We start from the raw sequence: 25,988 nt of genomic DNA, 5'->3' as shown, positions 1-25,988 counted from the left end.
ACTAACTCTTTTTCTAAGAAATCATTTCTTTTCCTAAAAGCAAGATTTTCAGAAGTTAATCTTTCACATGTTAAAGTTTGATCTCTATAACTAACAAACATGGTTTTAAGATATCTTCTCAACTCATTAATATCATCAGTATGAAAAGCATAAGTAGTCTGAGGTACCTTTGTTTCAGCAGCTTCAGAACTGCTCTCAGAACTTGATTTATCAGCATTTGCCATCAATGCATAGTTCTCCTCACTTTCAGAGTCTGAGGTGTCTGTCCAGCTTTTCTGCTTTGTGACAAGAGCTTTGCCTTTGTCATTCTTGGTCTTCTTGCAATCAGGAGATATGTGGCCTTTCTCACCACAATTATAACATTTAACATTAGCGTAATCTCCTCTGTCAGACTTTCCTCCTCTTCCTTCAGATCTTCTGAAATTCTTCTTATCAGAACTTATGCCTTTCCTGGAAAACTTCTTTCCCTTCCTGAACTTCCTGTATGCAATCTTTGTGATTCCTTTCACCATAAGAGCACACAGCTTCATCATCTCCTCATCAGCATCAGTTTCAGGCAAGCTTTCAGAATCTGAGTCATCATCACTCTCAGAACTTGATGACTCAGTATCAGATTTTATGATAAGAGCTTTACCCTTATCTTTCTTTGAGGAAGGTGGTTTGGGGGATTCCTCTTCAACCTTGAGAGCAACTGTCCTTGACTTTCCTCCTTTCCTCTTGCTTCTTTGTTCCATCTCAAGTTCATGAGTCTTGAGCATTCCATAGATTTCATCAAGAGTTGTTTCATCAAGATTGTAGTTGTCTCTTATTGTTGTTGCCTTCAAATCCCAACATTCAGGAAGAGCTAACAGGAATTTGAGGTTTGTATCTTCAAGATCATACTCCTTATTTACTAATGACAAGTCATTCAAGAGTTTGACAAATCTATCATATACATCAGTCAATGACTCATTAGTCCTAGAGTCAAAGTGTTCATACTCTTGAGTGAGTATTGTCTTCCTGTTCTTCTTAACTGTTTCAGTTCCTTGACATCTTGTCTCCAGTGCATCCCATATCTCCTTAGCAGTCTTGCAGTTGATTACCCTGTTTGACATTACATTATCAATGGCACTATGCAATAAGTGACGTACCTTGGCATCCTTAGCAATAGATGCTATATCTTCAGCAGTGTAATCATTCTTTTCCTTTGGTACGGTCATTGCTGCTTCACCTGCAACTACAACAGCGAGCTTGGTAGGTTTGTGAGGCCCTTCCTTGATTCTATCAAGGTATTCTGGATCTGTTGCTTCCAGAAACATGGTCATCCTTACCTTCCATATGGGATATTCAGATGGTCTCAATATGGGAACTCTGATAGTCTCATATCGACTCTGAGTTGATGTCTTTGATGATTCCTCAGTTTTGGTAGGCTTAGTTGGAGTTTCTGTGTCAGACATGATTGTGTTTGGATCTTTAACTGTATGTGTGTTAACAGATAGCTCTGATACCACTTGTTAGGTCACACTTTCACTGTAGAGGGGGTGAATACAGTGTTTATTACAATCAAATCAAACTTCAAGAATTTATGTAACAGAAAACAAACTTTATTTAAACAATAAACTCTGTTACAATCTGGAACTGTTATCTCTCAGTGATGAACAAAATATCACGAGAGCTGCTAGGGTTATAATAAATAATATTCTCGATAATGATAACACTTATAGTGTAAACCCTATGTCTGTGTTTATATACTACACAGTTACAAGATAATCGCTAATTGATATGGAATATAATTCTGCTTCCTAAAATATATCAATCAGATATCTTCTATTCCAAGTATTCCATTCTTCACGGAATTCCTTCTTCATGCATATCTCTTCTTATGTTTATCTTGATCTTCTTAACTTTAATCAGCTACTGTCCTTATCTGATCGTCCTTCAGCACTTAAGTTCTGATATCTATCTCCTGATAACATAAGTACTGATATCCCTTAAGTTCTGACTTCCAGTATAAGTACTGATCAGTTAAGTACTGATTTGTTCTGTTCAAATAAGATCTGAAATCTAAACATAAAACATATTAGCCATGACATTATCAAATATATCTAACAGATGGTTATACTAGTTCCATGAGTATTAGATACATGGGTGATTGGCTCTAGTGCAAGTGGGAGACTGTTAGTGTTTGTGCCCTAGAGACAACACTGTGATATTTTAGTTTAAGACATTAGGATTATTAATGTTTATGTTCTATCGATTATTCCCTTTATAATTTATTAATTCTTAATTTATTGCGATATAAATGTTAGATTAATAAATGTCCTTAAAATATGATATGCAATTCTTTATCTCTAAGTACGTGACTTAGAAATGAGATTATGAGAATAATATCAATATTCCTAAAGGTCCTTAGTCAAATATTATTATTAAAGAAAAATATTAATGCATTAAGACTGATGTGTTTGTTGACTGATGATCACATCCCATTGATCATAGGTACAGTGATACTAAACTCAAAAACACAGGCAGATGTATATGTACATGGTGCTAGACAGACCCAATGTGAGATTCTACATGTTTGTTGTGTCATAAGTAATTCTCACAGTGATAATGATGTAATGGTCCTTAGACCTGAAGTCATTATATTTCTATACGAGAATTAATATACATTGATTCCATTAAAAGTTATCATTGACCGAGTAATGATAAAAGTGGACATTGGGTATCTTACGAATCGTATGAGAAATATGAATGATCTAGATGGGATTTAACCCTCCTATTTGTGAGCTAGACTATGAAATGTGTGGCCACGCTCAAATGTTGATTTGATATGATAGTCTACTCATTGATCAAGGAAACCTAGATTAAACATTGATGAGGATAACATATTACATGCCTCTAGTTTAATCTATAATATTTGGTTAAAGGGATTATATTACATTGTACATTATTCACGAAAGGTTCAATCGATCATCGATTCAATTATTATAACTTGGGTAGCAATGATGTATTACTAGATGTCGCTCATTGTTTATGATTTTAAATTAGATTTAAAATTCGTTGCCAATGTAATAATAACCTATAGGGTCACACACAAAGAATTCTTGAAGAATTATTTAATTTAAATTGGATTTAAATTAAATTAAAGTAATTTGAATTATTTATAATATTAATTAAGTTTGACTTAATTAATTAGATAAATAATGATATTCAAATTTACTAATATTAATTATGAAATTTATTTGTTAAATAATTAAGTGAGACTTAATTATAATACAAATAAGAATTTCGAATTAATAATAACTCCTAATTAGTTAAGAGTTATAGTTCGTTTTTCTACTCTCTATATAATATCTCTTGTGTGGCTGATTTTGTGTGCAAAACTTTTACTAAAACCCTAGCCACCAAGGGAGAAGATGGAGAGAGTAAGAAGAAACGAGTTTGTGCTAGTACACATTCAATCCTTGAGTTCAAGCATTCGTGTGGATACCGATAGAGCGTAGATCCCGAGAGCGGGATGCGTGATGATTGAACAAGCTTTGGATCTCCATTAGTCAACCAATTGGTAAAGTTTCTTATGGTAAACAATCTGATCTACGAATTAAATATATATTTTTCGCATGGATCCTGCGGTGGGTTTTGAAAATTCTGATTTTTACGTTTTAAATTACCGTTTCCGTTGCGTTTATGTGCTCGAAACCCAACAAATTTTATATCATAAATTGAATTTAGATGATGGAATGTATAATATATACAATAGGGCATGAAATTATGAAACCTTAATTGTATACTCTGTTTTATATGTAGAGATTAGTGACGAAGATAACATCCACAATGCTGCAAATGCGTCGAACGTGAATGTTGCAAAACCCCATATTATTGTTCAAATAAATGAACCAATGCCTAATGTCGTTCAATTCAGTAGATTTATGAGATGATCCCATGTGAACAACTCAGGTTATTGAGTGGTATGACTCTCTTAAATGAATAATAATTTGAATGTACTAACTTTGCAATTGTAATTATCTAACGTTACTTCGTAATGCAGTATATTCCTAGCTAGATATATTCATCCTGAAGTACATGAATGGGCTTCTGGAGAACAGATTGTTTTAAGGACGCAAAATGGAGATTCTCTTGTGTACTTAGATTTTTAATGGTTATATGTGTTCTTATGGTTCATAAAAAGAGACCTCAGTAAAAATCAGAAAACTTTGTTCGGTAATATAACATATACAATACCTCATTTATCTTGCTTAACATGTATAAGTAGTCACATAAATATTTCATCTGAATGAGCCCTAACTATTTGATATACTCTATTACGCAAAATTTGATGGTTAGTGGTCATTTTATAAATGTTTGACAATTTCTAGGATGTTCAATGATACAGAATATCATTTTGATATTCAGGTAGAGCATGTTGATGTTCAAGTAGACGATAAATAACCGGGAAACATAACTATCAAATTTGCAAAACGGGGAAATTTAAATTACTTATATAATCCAATTGTTTATAGCAATTTAAATTTTATACATACTCTATATAAGTCTCAAAATTATTTCAAATTACATATAATATTTTTTCAGAAAATTATATATCAATTTGATTTAGCTACAATGTCTAGAAATTTTTTCTAAATTCTCTTCTTTTCTTGAGATTAAAATATTTTTTCTTAAAATCTACAAAAATAAAATTATAGTAAATTTTATTTCTCATTCATCCTATACATAAAGTTATAAATTTGATATTGGTTGCATTTTTATAAGGAAAAGAAAATCTCATTTATAACAAAGAAAATATAGTACAATTATAATATTGATAATAATATATTAGATAAATGGATAGATTAAATTATGATGAAGCTAAAATTTTAAGTTGGTGGAACCATAAATTAAAAGGATTTAAAACTAATTTACTATTAGTTAAAAAGGTTTTAATTCTACACACCCAATTTTAATTCTCAACAGAAAATAATTTTATTACCGATCATTTAGTATAATTTTATTACTCATCATTAAGTACGATTTAATATTTTTAATAATTTTATTTTAAATTTGGGAAAAAAATCCATATTCAATGTAATAAAAATAATTCGAGATTAAATTTATTAAATAAAAATTACTCCTTCCATTTTGGGCACGGAGGTTAAGAAATATGTATAAAGTAGTGAAAAAGAAAGAAAAGTGGGTGAAGTGGTGTGACCCATTATTTTTTAATATATAAAAGAGAGATAGTTGAGTAACAGTAGTGTGAAAAGGGAGAAAAGGTGAAAAAATGGCGGACCTGTTGAATATTTTTGGTAAGTTTTGAAATGTAAAGAATTGGATGAGACATCCAAAAAGAAACTGTAAAAAAATGGTTGGGATAGAGGAAGTAATAATTATGTTAAAGTTTTGTTAGTGAAAACTGGGTTGTAAGGGGACATGGGAACGAAGCCACTTAAATATTTTATGAAATTGATTTTTTGAGAAAAAGAAAAAAATATATATGATATTTTATCAAGTAAAAATAAAAAATCATGCATAGTTTGACATTTTTTTTATTTTTAATAATTTTCATTATATTTAAAACACGTATTAAAATTTATATTGATTAAATTTAATTAATTACTTTAAAATAAAATATCTAAAAACATTTTAATATTTGATTTTCAAGACTGGCAATTTTTCATACAATATGATTTAATATACTTTATCATAAAACATTAAGGTACAAACTTTTTTTTACTATATTTATAATGTAAATAGGTTTAAAACAATATTGGAAATCAGAACCTTTTTTTGAATTATGTATTATGAATAAAACTTTCCCAGAACGGTAATAAAGTTTAATTTTAAAAACTCTACAAATAAAAGAATTTTAAGTGAGGTATTTGATCAAAATTAGAAAAGCTGGTGATAAGCGCCTTCAAAAACAGCTGAATTAGTACTACCAGAGTTGACACAATGGAATAACATTCACTTCAGATATCCTCCTCCTTGGACTGTGACCAGAACATGACTTGTGCTTAGACATAATTTCCAGATTCTACAATGTCTTGACTTGCTTTCCAGCTAGCCACCCACGTACTATTATGAGTTCCTAATTGGAAAAGAGAAGAGCAGAAATATTTGCTGGTTTTTCACATCTTAATCCTTCTTTTGACTTGCATCAGCCCATCACATCTCATGTTAGTCCCTTAACAATATAGCAAGAATTACAGAAGGGGTATTGAATGGAATTCTTGAACTTTTTCTTGAAATAAAAATATTCAACTCGATTATAGATATATTTGTTTTGATTAGCACAATGCGGAATATAAACTTTAATGAATCAAAACAAGAGTAATTAAAAACAAGAGTCTTTAAAAACTTTCTGGTGGATTTAAACAATTCCACCAGAGATATATTTAATATATCGAGAGGACTCTGTGTGCAGAAATGCTCACAGCTGCTTATACAAAATAGAACTACTAAGAACACAGGAAATGCTAAAGATAGTGCTTACAAAGATTTCTCTGTGTTTGTTTCTTAGCTCTCTTAGTTGTTTTCTTTTATTTGCTACTCTCTTGGTTTATATATTACCAAGATTACAAAGTCAAAAGAACTAAATAAATATAAAATCTAACAGTCTTGATCTTTGCTGCTTTTCGTCCTCTATTACCCAGTTAATGGGCTTCCACAGTGTGTTTGTATCCAACTCGACGGCTGTGTGTCAGCTTTCACTGTTCAACTGATGTTTGAATCTTGATATGATCATCCGTCGACTTTCAGATCATCCGTCGATGACTTACTTGATCATCCGTCAACTGCTATTTTAAACATCCGTTGAAAGTCATTTGATCATCCGTCGAAGCTTTGTTAAGCATCCGTTGATAGCTATTTTGGCACTTGACTTCATTTCACTTATACAGAATTACAAGACATTGCTTATGTACAGTTAATCAACCTATATTACATATCTAGTTAAAGTCAACATGACTTATATACTACTACAGATTCTATACAAAGGTACATACAACACTGTGCTACTAACTTATTATTACATAAGCTACTCACTCGATGGATAATAAGTTACTCATCCGTCGGGACTAAAACGAGTTATCCGTCGGGACTATAATTCTTATCCGTCGAGTGCTACATTATTTCACTAAGTAAAATTTACTTAGATGTTTTGTTTAGGTAATCATCAAGTACACAATATATTCACAACAATCTCCCCCAATTTATGTCTACTGGAATTGTAGCCATAAATTAAGAGATACTTGATGATAACAAAACATCCTAAACATATATCTTTAAAGATAAGTAGATAAAACTGAGAGTGCTTCAATTTAAACAGGATATACAAGGTTTGGATCACAGTCAGTTCAAGATGCTCCTCTAGCCTGAGCAGATTTTTCTAGTTTCTTGAAGGTCTGGATCTTCTTCCAAGCTTTCTGTTGTTTTCTTCAATTTGATTCTGGAGCTGTCTGTAGAATTCTAATTCATCAGATTCTGAGAGATCTAACATTTCTTGCATTTCCAAGAGAGTCTCATTGCTAGAGATACTCAATTGGTCTTCTAATCTGAAGAATCTTCTCACACCCTTGTCATCCATGAATTCCATCAGCCATTAGGGCCTTAGATGCACTCTTCTCCCTGTGTATGGGATGTTAAGAGTTTTGGGTAGTGCATCTTTGGCTCTAACACTCCTTAGCTCTTCAATCTTCTTCAATACTAATCTTCTTGCAGTTACATTAAACCCAAAGTTTTTCTTGAAGGATGAATAGACTTTGATCAACACAGCTTGGCTTTCTTGAAGTATCCTGTGAAGAGGCCACTGAATCTCTCTTCCTCCTTTATACTTGAATACCAACCTTTCAGGTAGGTTTCTGTATGCATCAATTGCCCTTACCTCATCCAGCTCCTCCAGATAAAGGTTTAGGTCTGAGAATTCTTTGATGTCACACAAGTACAAGTAGTCTCCCTTGTTGATCTTGAGTTGAGCTTTGACTACTGTCTTGGATTTGAGAGGTGACAGCTTCACTTTCTTGACTGCCCTTGATTTTATCCTTCTTGGCTTGGTGAGAATTGGCAAGTTGAAGTCAGGAATTGGTAATTTATCCCACTCTATTGGCTCATCCTTTGGCACAATAGGCTCTCCATGTATGTTCCTGTTGGGGTCCACCACCCTTATGTCTTCAAATACCACAAAGGGCTTTGATGCTTGAGTTTCAGCTTTAGTGGATTCCATTGGAAATTGATCTTCCAATTCCTTGTTAACAATATCCAACTTTCTTTTTGTTCTTTTAGCCAGTTCTTTCTTTCTTGGAGATTTCTTCTGTTCTTCAATCTTCTTCTTTAATTCAGTAGCTTGAGTTGGTTGAGAGGGAATTTGTTGAGAAGAGTTCACAGCCTGTAGCTTGGTCAAGATAGCAAACTGTTCTTTCTTTTGTTTAGACTTCTTTGCATCTAGAGCAGCTTGCCTCTTTTCCTGCTTCAATCTGACTTTTTCTTCTTCCTTTGCATGAGCAAATTGTGGATGTCCAGCTACCACACAAATTTCCTTCCCATTTCTGAATATCTTTGCAATTCTCTTTCTTGAGGCTGAATCAGCTGGATCTTTATAGAGGAGAATAGATCTTGACAGAAGCTTCTTTTCATCAGGCTTGGGTGTCTCATACACAGTATCCATAGGGTTCTTCAAAGATGACTTTGGATAGTTTGCCCTTGGTTTAAGAATTATCTCAGCCTTTTTAGTCTTGATGCAGGAAGATTGTCCTTTCTCCAGATAGTTCATGCTCATCTCATTCACATTGATTGGCTTGACATGAGAGTGATGGATGGCTGACTGATCTGGTTCCTTGACTAATTGAAACTTTTTCTGTATTTCCTCATCAATCTTTTTCCAGTTGATCAGAGTCAACTCTTCTTTATCAGCATCTTTCAAATTTGCTGCTGCTGCATTTATAAGATCTATACCATCTGCAACTGGTGGCTTGGAGATAGTAATTGAAGGTACAATTACTTTGCTGATTTGAACTAAAATGTTCTCCCCCTCAGTTGGTCCTTTCTCCCCCTTACTTGATTCTCTCTCCCCCTTTTTGTTATCATCAAGTGGAGGAGTTAGGCCTTGTGCTTTAGCCAGTTGCATGAGAAGATTTATCTGAGTCTGTTGATTTTGAAGAAGTAGAGCCACTGAATTCTCAATAACTTGAACTCTGGTCTCCAGCTTGGCTATCTTCTTGTCAGAATCTGATTCTCTTCTCAACCTTAGTAATAGATCATGCATGGTACCATATGGCATTATTGAATCCAGCTTCTCAGAGTTGTATGTCTTTAAGTCAGCTATCTCCTTTTTCAATTCATCCACACTGATATTCTGTCTTGAGTGTTGGATCTTCATTAAGTGCAAAGAGTCTAGATGAGCTTTAAGAACAGCCTTGGTACCAGCATCTGAAGCTTCCTGAAGGGCTTGCTGAATAGCTGTTACTTGTTTTACCAAAGACACCTCAAATTGTCCTGGTGTAAATTCCTTTGCCCATGCCCATTCTGGTAAACTTAAAGCAGAACTTGGGCCTTCAGCTCCCCCTAAGTTCATGCTACCATTCAAAGAACTAGAGTCATCATCATCAGAATTTACTCCAAATTCTTCAGATGGCTCTCCAGCTTGAAGAGGCATCCTGTTTACAGCAGCTTTATCTCTTTGAAGAGATTCTGTGGTGTGCACTAAGTGCAAAGTCTGCTCTGCCTCCACATTGCCCTGAGCAGCCAACAGTTGATAGGCTGAAACAGGGTGAGTAAAAGTGTCAGCATCCAAGGAAATGTTATCAATTACAGCTTTGTAATATTGCTGAAATTGTCTTTCCTTTTTAGCATCATCCACAATCATTGACTCACTAGCAATGGCTGGTTCCATCCTTATTTCTCCAGTACCTGCTTTTCTCTCATGTTCTCTCTTTTGTTGCATCAGGGTCTCACCCTGGCTCCCCACCCTCACACCCTCACCTTCACCTACTAAGGTGGGACTTCTCTCACTCACTTTTGCCAATCCTGAATGAATGGATTGCTGAGATTCACTCTTTTTTTCTCCTTTTTCCTGGGAGCAACCCAGCCTCTCACTCAATGCACTCTCCTCTCTCAGTCCTAAGAGCGATTGTATTACCACCAAATCTTCTGCACTTGAAATTATTGAAGTTTGAAGTTGTGCAGAGACACTCGACGGATAAGTGATATCCGTCGGGTGAGTGGTAAAGCTATTCGACGGATAACTGCTGTTAAGTTTATCCGTCGGGATACAATCACTACTCGACGGATGAGCAATATCCATCGAGAGAGTGGAAATGAATGAGGTGGGAAGAGAAACTATTGTTGACTCTGTGTTGATTGAAGTTATTTGAGGCACAGATGTCACAATTGAATCAGAAAGAATTGGCAAGTGAGCCAACAAATCATCTAAAAGATGATGCTCACTTGCACTGGATTTTGGCTTCCCCAACAGAGTTAAAGAAGGGGAATCAGGAATTGAAGTGTTTATCATGTCCACTTCCAGTGAGTTGGTTGGTGAGTATTGTGTTTCAGTGGCTTCTATAATGAGAGATTTTGGCTGTGACTCCACATTTATTGGAGCCACATCAATCTGAATTTGAGAAGGTGCAGGGACTGTGTCTTTAGCACCAGTTTGCACTAATTGTGTGCCCTGTGCATCCCCAGTTGTTTTGGATTTCTTCTTTCTAGTGTAAGTTTGGTGTGAGCTTGTGTCCCTAACCCTCTTGGCCTGTGCTCTTGGATGAGAGCTTTGTTCAATAGCCACATCCTTTTGGGAGGATGCAACTAGAAGTGAGCTTCTGTCCTTTTTAAGCACTGCAGTTTGTTGGGAAACTGCAGTGTGGCTAGGCTGGGATTCACTCATCTCTCCAACCTTTTCCTTGGGGTTTCTTTGATGTTCACCCCTTCCCTCACCTATCTTACCCTCCTTCACACTCCCCTCTTTGGCTTTGGTAGATTTTTCAGCTGGTACCTTTTGAGAGATACCAGAGGGGGTTTTCTTTGATTTGGATTTAGGAATTGCAGTTGTTTTGGCAGCTTTGGCAGGCAACTGTTTGGTCATTTTCACAGTTGCCATAGCTATGCCTGAAGTCAAAGAAATAGAAGAGATTGGAATAGTTGAGGGTATGGATAAACTTACGTTACTTACCTGAGGTGTCAGCATTACAGGAAAATAGAACATTGGCACATCCTTGTGATGGCTGGCTCTGTTCAAGTCTGCAATGATTCTTCTCTCTTGAACCCAACAAGCTAATTTGTTGTTAGGGTGCTCAAGTTCAATCTCTTGACAAAGATGGTTAGCCAAAAGCATAAAAAATCTAGCATAGTAAATATTCTTTCCTCTTTTGGCTAAGTCACCTAATTTAAAACCTAACTCATACACAACAAGGTCACTGAAATTATAATATTTGTCTGTAACTAGCATGTATAGCATGTTAAGCATGGAAATGTTCACAGAATCAAAATTACTGATTTTTCCAGAAAAGACTTTAGTTACTACATCACACAAGTAACTCCATTCCTTCCTAAGAGCTAGTCTTCTAATTTCACTTAGTTTTGCAGTAGGAAGTACATAATGAATGGAATTAAGCATATTGGGAATATCAGTGTCAGTGTGTGGTGCAGTTACATTATCATCAGGAATCTTGAAACATGCTTTTATTACATCACTATTGATACAGAAATCATTACCTTTGATGGTCAGAGTGATGGTTTTGTCAGTAGAGTTGTAAATTGCTGTTGTCCACATTTCCTCAACAACTTCACAATAGATTGTGGGTGATTCCAGCATAGCAAAACTTAACTTGTAGTTCTTCACGAAGTCCATTATTTTATGATAGTCTTCAGATTGCTGAATCCCCTTATTGACCAAGGCAGTGAAGTTGTTCTTCTCATAGATGAACCCAGTCTGTGACATGATCTCTACTACGGGTGCCATTGTTAGAGAAGAAAAACTTGAAGAGAAAGAGGATTTTTGCTTGAGAGAGAATGAAATAACACAATTGAATTTGAGAATGATAAAAGAAAATGATTAGAATGAAATAGGCTTTTATACTTTGCTCAGACTCAACGGATGAAAATAATAAAGAGAAGTAAATTACCCAATAGAAATTGCCTAAAACGACCGTTTTAAAATAAGCTTTTAAAAATTCCACCCATTATCCGTCGTGTAATGCTTATAAACTGTAAGTATACTCGATGGATAATGTTCAGGGAATTAACGGTTCAGATTTAGATACTTCGACGGATGAGGATAAAATGTTATCCGTCGAGCTTTAAAATATTCCAGAAAAGTAATTGATTTTTATTTACAATTTGTATATCGACGGATGACTCAACCCGATGGATAATGGTCATCCGTCGAGATACAAATTTTGACTTAGCCAAAATTTCATCCAAGACTAAAAATCAGCTAAATTTCTGGCTTCTTTACAAATTGCAAGAATAATACAGATAAATTCAAGAGTAATTAAGCATACCTAACTCACTTACCAACCTAGAAAAGGTGGATTCATCCAGTGGCTTGGTAAAAATATCTGCAAGTTGCTTCTCACTTGGAACAAAATGTAACTCTACAGTACCATTCATTACATGATCCCTTATGAAATGGTACTTGATGTCTATATGCTTTGTCCTTGAATGTTGCACTGGATTTTCAGTGATGGCAATTGCACTTGTGTTGTCACAGAAAATAGGAATCCTTTCAACTTGCAAACCATAGTCTAGCAATTGATTTTTCATCCATAAAATCTGTGCACAGCAACTGCCAGCAGCAATATATTCAGCTTCAGCTGTGGAAGTAGAAACTGAATTTTGCTTTTTACTGAACCAGGACACAAGCTTGTCTCCTAAAAATTGACAGGTTCCTGTTGTGCTTTTTCTATCAATTCTGTAACCTGCATAATCTGCATCTGAATAACCAGTTAGATCAAAACCAGAATCTCTAGGATACCAAATGCCAAGGTTTGGTGTTCCTTTGAGATATCTGAAAATTCTTTTAATAGCTATCAAATGAGACTCTCTAGGATCAGCCTGAAATCTAGCACACAAACATGTAGCAAACATTATATCTGGCCTACTGGCTGTTAAGTATAGAAGTGAGCCAACCATCCCTCTATAACTTGAAATGTCCACAGACTTTTCAGTAGTGTTTAGTTCAAGCTTAGTTGCAGTAGCCATGGGAGTTTTTGCAGATGTGCAATCCATTAGATCAAACTTCTTTAAAAGATCAAAAATATATTTAGTTTGACTAATGAATATTCCATCACTAACTTGCTTAACTTGTAAACCAAGAAAGTAAGTTAGTTCTCCCATCATACTCATTTCATACTTGCTTTGCATCAGTTTGGCAAACTTTTTACAAAGTTTCTCATCTGTAGAGCCAAAAATAATATCATCTACATAAATTTGAACAAGTATGTTAGAGCCATTCACATTTCTGAAAAATAAAGTTTTATCTACAGTACCTCTTGTGAAGTGACTTTCCAAAAGGAACTTTGATAAAGTGTCATACCAGGCTCTAGGTGCTTGCTTCAGTCCATAAAGTGCTTTCAGTAGATAATAGACATACTCTGGGAAATTTGGATCTTCAAAGCTAGGAGGTTTACTTACATACACTTCTTCCTCCAAATCTTCATTCAGAAAGGCACTTTTGACATCCATTTGATAGACTTTGAAATTGGCATGGGCTGCATAGGCTAAGAAGATTCTGATGGCTTCAAGTCTTGCAACAGGAGCAAATGTTTCATCAAAATCTATCCCTTCTTGCTGACAATAGCCTTTAGCAACCAATCTTGCTTTGTTCCTTACTACTATGCCATTTTCATCCATCTTGTTTCTGAATACCCATTTGGTGTCTATTGGATTCTTTCCTTTAGGCTTGGGTACCAGCTTCCATACTTTATTCCTTTCAAATTGGTTTAGCTCCTCTTGTATAGCTAAAATCCAATCAGGATCTAATAAGGCTTCTTCTACCTTCTTTGGTTCTTCCTTAGACAGGAAGCTGCTGTATAGACATTCTTCTTGAGTTGCTCTCCTGGTTTGAACTCTGGAAGAAACATCACCAATAATCAGTTCAAAGGGATGATCTTTTGTCCATTTTCTTGGTTGAGGTAGATTAGCCCTAGATGAAGAGACCTCAATGTTGTCTTGATGTGTGATTGAGTTTTGATTGCTAGAAACTCCCCCTGAGTTTGTGGATCTTTGATTTGAGATTGGGGTGCTTTCTATGGGTGATCTGCCTTGACTTCCTGCTCCTTTTGATAACCCGACGGATGGTGAATTTTGAGTATCAACGGATGAGGCAGGTTGTCTTCCGACGGATAATACAGATTGCCTTCCGACGGATGAAGCATTATGTAACTCGATGGATGTTGAGTTTTGTGCTTCATTTGTAGTAGATTTGTCTGCATTATCCTTAGACACTTTTTCTTGATCACTCTCATCATCACTTTCATCACTGACCATCTCAACATTGTCGAATTTGAGGCTCTCATGGTAATCTCCATCTTTTAGTCCTTCAATCTTTTTATCATCAAACACAACATGTATAGATTTAACAACAATGTTGGTTCTTAGATTGTAGACTCTATATGCTTTACCAACAGCATATCCAACAAAAATTCCTTCATCTGCTTTAGCATCAAACTTCCCATTTTGATCAGTTTGATTTCTCAGAATATAGCATTTACAGCCAAAGACATGAAGAAAGTTCAGAGTTGGCTTCTTGTTTTTGAACAATTGATAAGGTGTCTTGCATTTTGCTTGATTAATCAGAGAAATGTTCTGAGTGTAGCATGCAGTGTTGACAGCTTCAGCCCAGAAATATGTTGGTAATTTTGATTCTTCAAGCATTGTCCTTGCAGCTTCAATAAGAGATCTATTCTTTCTTTCCACTACTCCATTCTGTTGTGGAGTCCTTGCTGCTGAAAACTCATGCAAGATCCCATTTTCCTCACAGAATGCTCTCATGACATAGTTCTTGAACTCAGTTCCATTGTCACTCCTGATTCTTCTAACTTTGAAATCAGGATGATTGTTAATTTGCCTTATGTGATTGATGATGATTTCACTAGCTTCATCTTTGGACTTTAGGAAATAGGTTCAAGAGAACTTTGAGAAATCATCTACAATTACTAGGCAAAATCTTTTCTTTGAGATTGACAATACATTGACTGGTCCAAACAAATCCATGTGAAGCAGTTGCAGAGGTTCTCCAATTGCTGAATCAAGTTTCTTCCTGAAAGATGCTTTAATTTGCTTCCCTTTTTGGCAGGCATCACACAGTCCATCCTTTATAAACTCAACCAGAGGAATGCCTCTAACCAGCTCTTTCTTTACCAGCTCATTCATGGTCTTGAAGTTCAAATGGGATAGCTTCTTGTGCCATAGCCAACTTTCATCTTGACTTGCTTTACTGAGAAGACAAGTTACAGATTCTGCTTTAGTTGAGTTGAAGTCAGCTAGATACACATTTCCTCTTCTCACACCAGTGAGAACCACTTTGTTGTTTTGATTATTAATCACAACACAAGTTTCTTTGTTGAAGGTTACTGAGTTGCCTTTATCACAAAGCTGGCTGATACTCAACAGATTGTATTTGAGACCATCCACTAAGGCAACCTCTTCAATGATGACATTGTCCTCTGAAATCAAGCCATATCCCACAGTATAACCTTTGTTGTCATCTCCAAAAGTGATACTTGGGCCAGCTCTCTCTTCAAACTCTGTGAGCAGGGTAGAATCACCAGTCATGTGTCTTGAACAACCACTATCCAAGTACCAAAGATTCCTTCTGTTTCCCTGCACACATCAAAATCAAATCAAGTTGATTTTGGTACCCAAGTTTCCTTGGGTCCTGCCTTGTTAGCTTTCTTCTTCTGTTTCTTAGGTCTTAACTCATTTGACTTAGGAATTTCAGATTCTTCCTTAGTCATTTGGGTTGGGCCTTTGAAACCACTAGATGCAACAGAATTATTATGCATGTTATGGCTAACAGGAAATGGCATGCTTGGTGCAAACATGTTATTCCAGTAAGGCATGTTAAATGGCATTTGAGGCATATTATATGCAGCATAATATGGATTAGGTGCAAATGGCATGTTAGCAAACTGTGCATTCATGTTCTGTGTAGGCATAGCATTAACAGGCATAGGAGGCATGGCATTCATGTTAGAGAATTGAGGCTGAACAGACATGGGAGTAGGCATGGCAGATTTGCAATTATCAGACAAATGATTTACACTACCACATTTGACACAGATTTTTCTAGGAGCATATTTGTCAGGTGTGTAGTTATTATGTTTGTTAATCCCTACTTTACCATTCCTATTGTTTTTCCTTTTAGTCTCTATTTTTACCTCTATCTTCTCAAGTCTGTCACTCAACTGTTTGACAGTCATGTGACCAACATTAGCCTTCTTCCCTTTCTTGGCTTGACTTGACTCCCCTGAAACAAAGTTCTTGGAAACAGACCCATACTTTTCATTTAGCTTGGTTAATTTGGCTTTGCTAATGGGTTTGCTCACAGCCGACGGATTAGGATTTTTATCATTCGACGGATAACACATTTTGTTATCCGACGGATAGTCCTCATCATCCGTCGAGACATCTGTCAGCAATCCATCTACCAAAATAGGTTCTAGTTTCTCCTTATTCTTTTTCCAGGCTTCATCACAAAAGGACTCAATTCCTTGAACCTTGGTGATTTGAGCATGAACATCTCTGGATGTTTTCCATGCTTTAATCACCTCCTGTTCACGATCAAGCTGCTTCTTTAAAATTTCTTCCTTTTTCAAGGACTCAGTTAATTCCTCCTTAGCAATTCTACACTCAATTTTTAGTTTCTCAAACTCAACAAACTGAGACTCAAGCACATTATTCCTCTCACTCAAAAATAAGTTGTTTTCTTTGATTTTAGCATTTTCTTTAGTGAGGGACTTAAGTGTAACACGCAAATGATACAATTCTGTAGACATGTCATTTATTGCATCATTACACTCAGCTTTAGATAAATGTGCAAGGTTTGTAGTAATTACCTGATTGCTTGAGGAACTTGTCTCTGTTTCATCAGATTTGGCCATAAGGGCTAGATTGACATAGCTGACATCCTCATCTTCATCCAAACCATCAGCTGCCCAGTCATTCTCTTGTGTAATAAAAGCCCTTTCCTTCTGTTTGAGTAGATCAAAGTATTTTTGCTTATAATGCACAGACTCAAATCTCTTCTTACTGGAATCTGACTTTCTACACTCATTTGCAAAATGCCCTGCCAAGCCACCGTTGAAACACTTGAATTTTGACTTATCCACCATGTTTCTATTTGGCTTGGCAGCTCCAAAGTTCTTCTTGAACTTGAGCTTGGCAAATCTTCTTGAAAGGAATGCTAGGTGCTCATCAATGTCCTCCATGTCATCTTGACTCAAAGAATCTTCACTTTCTGCAGCTACCCTTTACCCTTGCTTTCACAGGCCTTTGAAGTTGATTCCACAGCTTCCATCTTCACTTCCTTCTCCTTTTCCAGTTCAGCCACTAGTACAATGGATCCTCCTTTCTTCTTTCCTCTCTCCATTCTTTCATCCTGCTCTATTTCAAGCTCATAGGTCTTCAGAATGCCATACAGTCTCTCCAAAGTAAACTCCTTATAATCTTGAGAGTTTCTCAATGAGACTGTCATTGGTTTCCATTCCTTTGGAAGAGATCTGAGAAATTTCAGATTGGAGTCTTTAGTCTAATAGACTCTTCCATGCAATTTAAAAGCATTTAGTAGCTTTTGGAATCTACTAAAAATGTCAGTGAGTGACTCACTTTCTTCATTGTGAAAATGCTCATATTGCTGAATCAGGAGCTGTATTTTATTTTCTCTTACTTGCTCAGTACCATCACAGATTATCTGTATTGTGTCCCAAACTTCCTTGGCAGTCTTGCAGTTGATGATGTAATCAAACATATCTGCATCAACACCATTGAACAGAATGTTCATGGCCTTTTTATCTTTCCTGACTTGTTCAAGATCAGGTTCAGACCATTCATGCCTTGGCTTTGGAACAAATGGTTCATTTCCTGTTGCAGCTCTCATTGGAACATGAGGGCCTCTTTCTTTGCAGTCCACATAGGCCTCATCTTGAGAAAGCATATGAAGATGCATCTTTACCTTCCAATGATGGTAATTATCTTTATCAAGAAAAGGAATCTTGACTCCAACATCTTTCTTGTTCATCTTGCTGTATTGTTTTGATCTTTAAACTCTTTGTAGATTAAGAGCCTGCTCTGATACCAATTGTTAGTCCCTTAACAATATAGCAAGAATTACAGAAGGGGGGTTTGAATGGAATTCTTGAACTTTTTCTTGAAATAAAAATGTTCAACTCGATTATAGATATATTTGTTTTGATTAGCACAATGCGGAATATAAACTTTAATGAATCAAAACAAGAGTAATTAAAAACAAGAGTCTTTAAAAACTTTCTGGTGGATTTAAACAATTCCACCAGAGATATATTTAATATATCAAGAGGACTCTGTGTGCAGAAATGCTCACAGCCGCTTATACAAAATAGAACTACTAAGAACACAGGAAATGCTAAAGATAGTGCTTACAAAGATTTTTCTGTGTTTTTGTTTTCTTTTATTTGCTACTCTCTTGGTTTATATATTACCAAGATTACAAAGTCAAAAGAACTGAATAAATATGAAATCTAACAGTCTTGATCTTTGCTGCTTTTCGTCCTCTATTACCCAGTTAATGGGCTTCCACTGTGTTTGTATCCAACTCAACGGCTGTGTGTCAGCTTTCACTGTTCAACTAATGTTTGAATCTTGATATGATCATCCGTCGACTTTCAGATCATCCGTCGATGACTTACTTGATCATTCGTCGACTGCTATTTTAAACATCCGTTGAAAGTCATTTGATCATCCGTCGAAGCTTTGTTAAGCATCCGTTGATAGCTATTTTGGCACTTGACTTCATTTCACTTATACAGAATTACAAGACATTGCTTATGTACAGTTAATCAACCTATTCTGCATATCTAGTTAAAGTCAACATGACTTATATACTACTACAGATTCTATACAAAGGTGCATACAACACTGTGCTACTAACTTATTATTACATAAGCTACTCACTCGATGGATAATAAGTTACTCATCCGTCGGGACTAAAACGAGTTATCCGTCGGGACTATAATTCTTATCCGTCGAGTGCTACATTATTTCACTAAGTAAAATTTACTTAGATGTTTTGTTTAGGTAATCATCAACTACACAACATATTCACAACATCTCAACAACACGAAACTTCTTGATCTCGGATTCAAAATGCAAAGGTTTTATCATGAACTTTGTACTGCCATATTCTCTTTGCTGATAGCTATACAACTTTACAATCTATGACTTCACGGAAGAGACTTGAGTCAAGCACACATTTTCCACTTCCGTAAACATCAGCCTGAACACCAGCCATCAGCTTTGCTGTTTCTTTCACAGAAAATCTGTGTGTTTTTTATGCTGCTTCCTTCAAAATATATAAGGATTTCAAGTCCTTAATATCAAGATTATGTTGTTCTTTTCTAAACAAATTAAAGAACAATCCCCGTTTTCTCTCCCAGGAAGTGAAATGTACTTCTCCAAATACAGCCTGAAATTTTAAATCTTTCTTCTTCCCCGGGCAAGGGAAATTATACGACTTCATCAATACAATCAGCAACCACTGAATCAAGATTGCCAGGACGATTTGTCACTAGTGCAAGAACTATGTCTTTTGATTGATCTCCCGTGCAAAAAAGGAGGGGATTAAGTGCACTTCTCTGAGCTTCACTCGTATAAATTTTGTTTCTCTCGCAGAAAAATGCATCTACAGTGAAAATAAAGAAAATAACCATTTGTTAGACTTTTCTTGCCTGATGAAACAGCTGTGTATTTAAAGTATAACAGCTGGTATACTTGAATAAAAAATAATTCTTTATTTAATTTTTTTAAACAATTTAGTAATTATCTGATGAAGGGTCGAGTGGTTCCCTGAGAAGTATACTCGGACTATAGAATATAAATTAAACACCAGTAATACGACAATCATTAAAAGATAAAACTCATACTCCAACAAACACACAAAAAATTATGCCTCATTAATCAGCCTTACATCTTAACGCTTTCCTTGGAAAGCAAGCCTGCAGTTACCAATGATGACAATGCCTTAACAGAACACCATCAATGTTTAACTGATGCATATTTCTTATATAATTTTCAAAGTGTGGAGAAGGGGACACTACACTTGATGTCACTAATGATACAGTTATGCAAATACCTAGCAACGATTTCACATTGTAACCAGAAAATATAACAAAATATTATACGATGGTGAAAAGGTAAACATGAAGCCCTCAGATTTATCAGGTGGTCGAGGCTTCAAGCTAAATAATAAGAATACTGCCATTAGTTACAGCCAAGAAGACATTAAAGTGAAGATGTTAGGGCACAATTGTGCAAATTAAAAATTCGTAAACCTGTGTAGTTTAGATCTTCTGAGCATACATGAAGATAAGTCTCAAGATGAATTTGCAAAGCCGAGCAATTCAATTCAAGCAGAGATGAGGTATGGTAAGACACCTGCTCACCCATAATTCTTGTCAATAATGGCCTAAATATATATTAAGCTAATTGCATGAAATTTAATTTGCATCATTGAAATTAATGGCAAAAATCTAGCAGGAAATGTGCGGAGCATTAAAAGAAAATATCAAGATACACATAGCTAAAGAATGAGTGACAACAAAGCATAAAAGAAAAACTCCAGTAAAAAAACAGAAATGGGAGTCAGGATAACATGAAGTAGTATTACCTAACATTTTTACACATAATTGGAAAAGAGGTATAAGACTATTAGGATCAAGATTATTAACTAGGGAACGTAAAAGCAGTAGTATATGTGTCGAGATGCTTACAGAGTCATCCGGTGATATCCTGCTCTGAAGACTCGAGTCATTCCTTCTGCACTCTAATTTAATAGACACATCAATCAATCTTGATTGACATATCTCATAACTCGGTAAATAAAAATCCAGCTAAAATCTCAAAAACTGATTCAAACACCTGTGAAATTTGGATTATAATTTGTATAAAAATGATGAAAAAAATATGCACAATCTGCATTTTAAAACTGCATAAAAATATCTCAGAATTTAGCAAATAAAATTGTGCTAACATTCAACATATACACATTTTGTGGTCCAAACTTTAAATTTTCTACAGTTTTTATGCTATATAAATATCAAACCTGCGCAGAAATCTGATGCAAAATCTGGAGGAGAAAAAGTTCTCAAATTTTTTTGCACAAATTCAATATTTAAAAATTCTGCCAAAACAAATTCTGGAGACACATAGAGAGATCACAGCTGGCAAAAACATAACACAATTATTTACAATGAACTTAAAAGAGAATTCACAAACTAACATAACCTAAGAGCATCACATTAATCATCACCACATAATTATTTTTTCTCACCTAATTGCTCAATATACTTTATATACGAAATTGACCATAAAATAAAAAAAATAGTAATGTAGAACTACAGAAGCGACATGATGTTGTTGTCGGGCTACGTTAACTTTAGATTTCTCCAATGAATTCATCACCGGAGACATGTGTATTAATTGCATCCCTTCGAGACTTATGACTTTAATTCCTGTAAGGAGAATGTAATCAGCTTTTACTGTTAAATTAGCATTAACGACATAATATTAGACAATTCATTCATTAATACATAAGTGTGTCCAACCAAATCAACCAATTATGACCCAAAAAAAAGTTGCTTAATGTAGTTATTCCATATAAATAATCTTATGCATGAGCCGCATTAACCCAAGTAAAAAATAAATTTGTATGATATAACTTATAGCATTGCAAGATGTATGAAACTTAAACCAGTTAAGGAACTAAACCGGCGAGTCTTCCGTAAAGATATCCTCATTTCACGCCTTTTGCTGAGCAGATTTGAGCTTTTTGTACAGGTTGTCCCAGGCAATAATTATGGCCTCTCTATCTTAACATGCCATTAATCTATAACTTTGACATAATTTAACAGACTTGAAATAATAGATACCATAGTTGAGTGACAAACAACTTATTTACTTCCTTGACATAATAGGATATTATAGATAACATAGTTTAATGACAAATTTATGTGTTTGAGGTCCATTTGTTAAATCTGAATCATATTTTCTGGATGATTAGAATTCTGTACGATTGGTTAATCTGAATGAAATAATTATTGTTTGTTCATCTTTGTTATTCCCTAACAATACGACAAGAATTACAGAAGGGGGGTTGAATGTAATTCTGGATTCTTTCCAAGATTTTAAAACAATTCTTACTTGATAATATATATGTGTTTGATTTGCAGAGTGCGGAATAAATGATTTATATGAATCAAAACACAAAGTAATAAAAATACAAGCTTTTAAAACTTTCTTGTGGATTTGAAAGTATCCACCAGATATATATAATTATATATATATATATATCGAGTTAGAACCCTGTGAAGCTTGAATAGCTCACAGTTGCTTACAAGTAGAACAACTAAACTTACAGAGAAATGCTACAAAATACATCTTGAAAATGTTTCTCTGAAAATGTGTGTGCTTAATTAGTTACTTGTTGCTCTACTAGCTACACTTGGTTTATATATCACCAAGTTTACATGACAATAAGACAAGATAATAAAACAAAACATATCTAGTCTAACTTCAAGCTACTTCACTACTCTATTCCAACATATTTGAATATCTTCATAATAGCATGGAAATGGCAATGCTTCTTTGTTCTCAAATCCCTGTTAAACAGGCTGCCACATTCCTTAAGCAAACACTCGACGCATGTGACTGTGTTGTCACTGTCAACAGATATTTGAATTTGATCATCCGTCGGGTACATGCTTGTCATCCATCGGGTAGCTTTGTTGATCATCTGTCGGGTAGCTTTGTTGATCATCCGTCGGGTAGCTATTTGTCACTTGACTCCATTGCACTTATGCAGAATTATAAGACATCTCATATTTACAATTAATCAACCTATTCTGCATATCTACTAGTAGTCAACATGACTCATATGCTCCTACAGAATCTACACAAGGTTGTTTGCAGAAATGTGCTACAATACTTATTATTACATAAGCTACTCACTCGATGGATGTCAAATCATCATCCGTCGGGACTATATTGAATCATCCGTCGGGACTATATTTGATCATCCGTCGAGTGCTACAAAATTCACTAAGTTAAATCTACTAAGGTGTTTTGTTTAATTTATCATCAAGTTCACAACATATTCCTAACAATCTCCCCCAATTTATGTCTACTGGAATTGTAGCCATAAATTAAGAGAAACTTGATGATAACAAAACATCCAAAAGATATATAATAAAAATAGTAGATAAAACTGACATGTGCTACAAAATTTACTGAAAATTGAACAATGTAAAGTGTACAAAGAAGTTGCTCACAGTCATTATCAAGGTGCTCCTCTAGTCTGAGCAGATAAGTCTATTTTCTTGATTGTATGGATTTCTTCCCAAGCCTCATGTTGTTCTTTTCTATCTGATTTTGGATTTGTCTGTGGAATTCAAGTTCATCAGCTTCTGAGAGATCTAGCATTTCTTGCATTTCCAATAGTGTTTCATTGCTGGAGATACTCAACTGGTCCTCCAATCTGAAGAATCTTCTTACTCGTTTTTCATCCCTAAATTCCATCAATCAATAGGGCCTCAAATGCACTCTCTTTTCTGTGAAGGGAATTGACGGAGTTTTTAGTAGTGCATCTTTGGCTCTATTACTCCCCGGCTCCTCAATCTTCTTTAGAACTAATCTCCTTGCAGTCACATTGTATCCAAAGTTCTTTTTAAAAGATGAGTAGAATTTTATTAGAACTGATTGGCTTTCTAGAAGAATCCTGTGAAGTGGCCATAATATCTCTTTTCCTCCCTTATATTTGAACACCAGCCTTTCAGGAAGATGTCTGTGATCATCAATTCCTCTTACTTCTTCCAATTCATCTAAGTAAAGGTTTATGTCAGAGAACTCCTTGATGTCACAGATGTATAACAAATCTCCCTTATTGACTGTAGATTGAGTTTTGGTTAGGGTCTTGGATCTGAGAGTTACAGGCTTCACTTTCTTGATTGCTCTAGTCTTTGTCTTCTTTGGATTGTTAAAGATAGGAAAATTTAGCTCAGGAATTAGTAAACTATCCCAGTCTACTGGCTCATCCTTAGGAATAATGGGTTCACCATGAATGTTCCTAGTTGTATCCACCACCTTGAATTCTTCACATACCACTGAGGGTTTTGATGTCTGAGTTGAAGTTGTAGGCTTTTTGGGAATATAGTCTTCCATTTCCTCATCACTGAAGTCCAATTTTCTTTTGGAGTGGAGCTTGTATCTGAATCTTCTTTTCTATTGTGGTTCATCTTGTACTTTTTGATCTTGAGGTTCAGCAATTACAGATGGTTGTGCAGAAATCTCAGTTGTGGTCTTTACAGCTTGAACTTTGGCCAAGATAGCAGATTGCTTCTTCTTTTATTTGAGTTTCTTAGAATCCATATCAGCTTGCTTCTTTTCTTGCCTAATTCTTTCCTTCTCTTCCCTTTTAGCTTCCACAAACATAGGGTGTCCAGCCACCACGCAAATTTCCTTACCATTTCTGTAAATCTTAGCTAATCTTCTTTTGAGTGTTGAATCTACTGGATCTTTGTAAAATACAATTGACCTAGCCAACAGCTTCTTCTCATCTGGCCTAGGTGTCTCATACACAATATCCATAGGATTTTTGTCTGAGAACTTTGAGTAGTTCCTTTTAGGCTTCATGATTAGATCTGCTTTTGGAGATTTGATGCAAGATGTTTGGCCTTTTTCCAGATAATTCATACTCATTTCATTCACATAAATATTCTTGACTTGAGAGTGATATATGAATGTTTTGTCTGGCTTCTGAATTGGCCCAAACTTTTGTTGAATTTCTGCATCTATCTTTCTTCATTTATCATCTAGTTCCTTCTCCACAGCTGCAACATCAAGTATCTTAGGAATTAACTTTGACTCAAGCTTAGCAGCTACTATGCGGATCAGATCAATGTTGTCCAATACTGGTGGCTTTGGCAGAGTAATGTCTAGAATAATTACTTGGCTGATTTGTACATTTACCACTTTCTCCCCCTCACTAGATGGCTCTGCTTGACTGACTTGAGATAATGATTTCTCCCCCTTTTTGCTATCATCAAGTAGAGTGGAGGAAGAAGATTATGCAGCCACCAGTTGTTGTAGCAGTTGAGTTTGCTGTTCTTGATGTAGATGTATAGTTGTGAGAGGAGCTTCCATAACAGTCATCCTTTTATCCAAGGACTCCACCTTTGTGGCAAGATCAGAGTTCTTCCTTAGCTATCTCTTAATATCAATCATTGTTGCTTCTGGAAGTTTAGCATCCAATTTTTCAGAAATATCCTTCTTCATTTGATCAACCTCATTTTTGATAGAGGTGACATTCTGACTATGTTAAAAGCCTTGGATTTGTTGTAATTGAAGAGAAGCAATGTGTGCTTTAGGAGCTTCTTGGTGCTAGCATTTGTTGTTGATTGAAGAGCATATTGTGTCTGACTGATAAGTTAAATGAGGGTGGTCTTGAAATAATATTCATCACATTTCTTTAAAAATGCCCAAGATGGCATACCAGATCTGGAACTAGGGCCTACTTCTCCCCCTATGTCCAGTGACTCCCCTTCACTATCATCATCCTCATTACCAAAGAATTCTTCTGACCCACCAGCCTCATAATCTATGTCATCACCAGTTGTAGAAGGCATAAATGTGATGGCATCCTTTGCTTTTTGCAAGGATTGGGTGGTGTGCACCAAATTTAGCATCCTTGCTGCATTTTCATTGCCCTGTCCAACCAAAAGTTGATATGCTGGAACAGGATGAGTAAATGTCTCAGCATCTAAAGAGGTGGA

Source organism: Apium graveolens, chromosome 10, assembly GCF_009905375.1.
Source record: "Apium graveolens cultivar Ventura chromosome 10, ASM990537v1, whole genome shotgun sequence".
Lineage (NCBI taxonomy): Eukaryota > Viridiplantae > Streptophyta > Magnoliopsida > Apiales > Apiaceae > Apium > Apium graveolens.
Note: the sequence above shows the minus strand (reverse complement) of the source record.